General features: G+C 51.5%; 1 long non-coding RNA gene across 1 annotated transcript in view; it reads left to right on the forward strand.

Annotated features, from left to right (window-relative positions):
• Positions 1-1,871: 1,871 nt before the first annotated feature.
• LOC102383533 overlaps positions 1,872-5,150 on the forward strand; it is a 9,552-nt gene continuing 6,273 nt past the window's right edge. Inside the window, exons 1-4 of the long non-coding RNA XR_323547.2 lie at positions 1,872-2,004; positions 2,678-2,879; positions 3,787-3,874; positions 3,974-4,083. This is a non-coding gene — a long non-coding RNA (uncharacterized LOC102383533). The remainder of the gene's footprint in view (positions 2,005-2,677; positions 2,880-3,786; positions 3,875-3,973; positions 4,084-5,150) is intronic.

Raw genomic sequence — 5,150 nt, forward strand, 5'->3', positions numbered from 1 at the left:
CCCCTCCCCAATGCCTCAGCAAGGCAGGCAGCAGAGGAGCCACACAGAGAACCTCCTCTCCACTTGTTGCCCCCCTGCTGCCCTGATGACATGCCCCCTGCACACAGGGCTGTGCCCCTCAAAGCAGCAGCAGGTGCTGGAGGTGCGTTACCAGGGCAGCGGCGGGAGTGAGCAGTGGTGCAGAGATCCCTGGCAACTCTGCTCTACCCTTCTGCTCTGGGTTGTGCCCGCCAGGCCCCAGGGGAGGGAAGCAGGGTGGGAGCTTGAGCCCACAGCTTGCACCTGTACAGATCTGGGGGGCACGGGTCCCCCCTGCTCCCTGGGAGTGCACCCAGCAGTGGGGAGCTGGCCCTCCCCCTCCCCTCCCTCTCCCCACTCCCTGCTCCCCTCTTCACTGGACGAGCCACTCCTGCTCCTTGCTGGGGCTCTGAAGCCATGCATTGCAGCCCCAGGCCCTGGGCTCCAGGTCCCAAGCCCCACCCAGGTGGGCAGCAGCCCCAGTCCTGCCCTCTTCCCTGCACTCAGCTTACCTCCTGGAGCTGCTCTGCAGGCTGACTGGGGCTACGCGCATGTCTGGCTGCGTTCCTCCTGCTCCATCCTTGCTTCCTTCAGGCTGGAACTCTGGCAGCCTCCAGAAAGCCTATTGCAAAATGACAAAATCTGTGGGTTTCTTTGGTAAAATGAAAAATCTGCATTTGCTTCTGGTAAAAGGCAAAATCTGCGGTTTGCTCCTTTTTTTTCCGTGGGAAACGGAAAACCCAGATCCCTGGTGTAACAGGAAACTCTAGCCCTGTTACTAAGAGGCAGAGTTGCCCCTTTATGACCCAAGTCTACAGGAACAAGAAGCACCAGGAAGGTAGGAATTAATGGCCCAACCACCCAAGCTGGTCAGCTGACAGGAAAGGGATAGACTTCTGGGCACATATAAACCCCAGGGCCAAGGCTGGCGGGAGGAGGTCTCTGGCAAGCATCCACGGGAAGAGAGCTCCTGCACAGCAGAACTACCCAACAACGCTGTGGCTGCTGGCCAGACTGTTGCTGTGGCTAATGAAGCTGTAGGGGTCTATAAGGTAGCCAGAGCTGCGGTGGGGCGCTCAATGCGCGAGGAGCAGTTTGAGGTTTTAAGGAGCCAGAGTGTGGCTTTTATGACTTGTATTATGTTATAGCCCAAGGGCTCATATTTATGTTATTGTTGTATCTGGTGGACCAGGCTGAGGCTATTTGGGGAGGAGGAGGCCTCGTTGGGGCACACTACCGTGCAAAGACCCAGCGCCAGTAGGGGCGATCAGACCCCAGCACCACGGGGCACAGTGCCAGGAGGCACGGAGACAGGGGGCAGATCCCAGTGCCAGGAGGCACAGCAACAGGGAGTGAGTTAACCCAATGCCCTAGGGTGCAGGTCAACAGTTATATAACATCTGCAAGGCGTGGGCCACCGTGTAGGAGAGGTCTGGAGCAGTGGGTAGAGACCCCTAGCATTGGGGTAGTAAATGGGCAGCGTTTCACTTGAGTAACACCATAATTATTGTTCCATCAAGGCATGGCAGAAGAGATAGGTGGGTGGGTACAGCGGGTCAGGCCTATGTTACACAGGCCTGGAGATGGACCCCTGTCACAACTGGTTATCTGTGAAGCCCCCAGGATTCACCATGGCCAAGGTACAGCCCCAAAGATGAGCCAACTCACTGGAAAACCCAGGGCTGCCTTCTGTACCCATGCTCTCTCAGTTTGCAGGGGTCACTAGTGTCTGTGAACTGGTAAATGGCCCTTGCAACCCTGATCTCCTTGTTCAGGAGCGGCTGCTAGAACTGAATAGGAGCTTTAGCATTGGGTATTGAATCAAACTCTCATGTGTGTCTTCCCCAGGCCTACAACCTCATGCCAAGGATTAACAAAACCAAGAAGTTGTCCATCCTGATTTCTGTGGTGGTGATACTCTTGGCCATTATCTTCATTGGAGCCACTCTAATTTAAGTCCGTATCGCTCAGGAATACACTGAAAGGGTAAGCAAAGTACTCGGAGGACAGCTGATGACTCTTGTCGATCTGTGTGACATGCCCAACATAGACTGTTTATTACCATGGTGTTCACAACTGGGAAATGTCCTTGGGCTCTACCTAATGTCCCAGAAGGGCACTGCTAAAGTCAAGGCATTAGAAAAGAGAATATAGAGTCAAGGGTATAGGTTGTAGCCATGTTGGTCTAAGGACACAGGCAGACAAGGTTCTTTGGGTAAATCTGATATCTTTTATTAAACCGACTCAAATAGTTGGAAAAATTCTTCTTTGCAAGTTTTTGGGTACAAATACCCTTTGCCAGGCTGAGGAAACATCTGCAGTTAGTATGCAGGTTGCATTGGAAGAGGAAAACTCAAACAGGTTAATGAGGAATCTGTTTTCCATCTCTGTGGTGCAGTAATGGAGAACTAGAGGCATATTGCTACAGAGCCACAGGAATGAGCTGTGCTCCGGACTTGGCACTGAAGGTCACCCCATCAACTCAGCTTTCAGTGTGTATTGGACCTCTCAGGCTGGGGAGCCAAAGTGGGAGGCCAGCCACATCACTACCTTGTATGCTTTTCATTACAGAAGGTGGCATGTCTAACCCTGCCAGCCCAACGCACCACTGAGGCTTAGGATGGATTTTTGACCATCTTCATTATCTGTGTATTTCAAGGCAGGTGTTCCAGTTCCATTCTCCTGAATATAGAATGGGATATTTATCCCCTGAGCATTGAAATTTCCTGAACTTCAGCCACAAGCTTTTGAGTGAAAAATCTGTCATCAAAGGCACCATCAAGGCTGGTAAACCACATAATTGGCTGGACTTTCCAAAATTCCTGCCCTTGGAAATCTTAGCTGCAAAGCTGGTGTTTCAGGTAGGAGAGATCCCACTGAAAACCTTTCACTGTATGCAATGTTTTCCCTCAGATCATTCAAAGCACCAGCAGCACAAGCAATGGGGAGGTGATTCAGCAGATGGGGATGTTGAGCAGTCAGGAAATGGTGGCTGCCTTTCACATCCAAGGCAACAAAACCTCTTCAACTCTTGTGTATGACTACAAACACATGAGTCCAGAGATAGTCCACACTCCACTCAAACAGCAAATGAATCTGAAAGCCGGGGGTGATAAATCCTTACAGCACTGATGTGCATGACCTTAAATTTGCTAGGGTTTGAGTTTTAAACACAACTAGGATGTGAAGACCTCAGAGTCCATATATAATATTGTGATTTTTCAAAGCAGATTTTGGAGAAACACCTTCTGTTTTCACTTAAGCAATCTCTGCTTGGTCTGAGTGATTTCAGTCAAGAGCAGATCCAGGATTAAGATACTTCTGTTTGACTATCCCCTTTTCCACTCCCACTACATTTTAGGACCAACCCTGTTCTGCTTTTTGCATCCTGAGGTGTAGAAGCACACCCTCACTATCTGCTAAATTTGTTTAATTAATTTAGTTCCCTGTACACACCATAGCTGCAGGAACTCACTCTAAAGTGAGTACACAAACTAAAAATACAGTAGTTACAAATCTACGAACACTAACAAATGTGTTGACAGTAATTACAAGCTGAACTCTAAATAAGGCACTGTCAACCACATAACTCAATACACACAAGCCTCCAGCTGTTCTCCCTGGCACATCGCAATCAAGGCTTGGAACAACGCAGTCTGGATTTGCTGCTTTGCTGTTCATTTATATACCAAATATTTGAGTGTTCTGGGGTTTGTGCAGTAAATCTCACTCTGCATTGAGTCTTATTGGATTTTGTGTCCTGGACAGGAAGAAGTGTTTTGTTGTGAAGATGGAGAAGGTTGCAGTGCCCAGCCTGACTGAAGTTGCCCAGAGAATTGAGAACTTCAACACACAGGTGAGCAGAGCGACACCAGAGGATTCAGGGTGTCTCGCTGAGTGGTTTCTCAATGTTGCTTCGCTGTTCCCAGAACGTGCTGTCTTGCCTGTTTTACAGGAGGACAACAGCTTGTCCTACAGCTTCCTTGAGGGGCCGATGACAGATTGCACAGTTCTAGGAAAGCCCCTGAACAGTCTGTGTAGCGATATCCCATCTACCTGACTGAGGTAGGAGCCATGGTTATGTTTATTGCATCGAATGGTGGCACCAGCTGGTGAGATCTGTGTGGGGCAGGGGCCGTACGACACATTCTGAGCTCAGGATAAACTCATGGGGCTGATTCACATCTTGCAACTTCGGGGAAAACTCACAGGGGAAAAAGGCCAAAGCACTTATGGAGGAGGGTTCATAGGATCCCTATACTATCTACTACAGTGACTGGCAACTTTTTATGGTGGTGGGCTAGAACAACCCAGCTCAGGCTGGAGGCACCCAGCATTAGGTCTGCACGAAGTGGCTAGTATTCGCTTCGGATTCGGCCGATTCAGGGGACAGTGATTTGATTCAGTGATTCGAATCGCTGTCCTGAATTGATTTGGCTGAATCTGATTCAGAGATTCGGCTGCTGCTAAATCGGCCAAATCTCCGAATCACGCAGGCCCCATCCTCCACCCCCTCTCCCAGCCCCACACACCCCAGCTCCCAGCTTTTTGAGAGAGAGAGAGAGAGAGAGAGAGAAAAAAGCCCACACTCACTGGCTCCTACCAGGCAGGGGGTGATCCCTGCTGCCCCCCCTGCCCCATGCCTCATGGGGGGGATTCTGCCATGAGCCCCCCAACTCCTGCCTGCTCTCCCAGCCTCCCCCCATGGGTGCCCCACTCGACCCCATATCACAGCCCTTAAAAAAAAGCCCCCACTCACTGGCTGCTGCGGGGTGGGGGAGGCGATCCCCACTGCCCCATGCTGCATGGGGGGTCTCTGCCACAAGCCCCCAGAGGCCGTTGCAGGAGCTGGTGTGTCCAGGGTGTTTTTGGGTTTTTTTTAAAAAAAGCTGAGGTGGGCAGGGCAGCTATGGGGGGGCTGGGAGCTCATGACAGATCCTCCCATGCAGCATGGGGCAATGCGGGGCAGTGGAGATTGCCTCCCACTTGGCAGCAACTGGTGAGTGGGGGCTTTTTTTTAAAACATCCAGGAGCTGGGGTTGGGCGGGGCAGCCATGGGGAGGCTAGGAGAGTGGCGGGGGGGCAGGGGAGCTGGGGTAGGAGGCAGGGGATGGGACCTGGCAGGGGTCCCG

This window comes from Alligator sinensis, unplaced genomic scaffold, assembly GCF_000455745.1.
Source record: "Alligator sinensis unplaced genomic scaffold, ASM45574v1 scaffold760_1, whole genome shotgun sequence".
Taxonomy (NCBI): domain Eukaryota; kingdom Metazoa; phylum Chordata; order Crocodylia; family Alligatoridae; genus Alligator; species Alligator sinensis.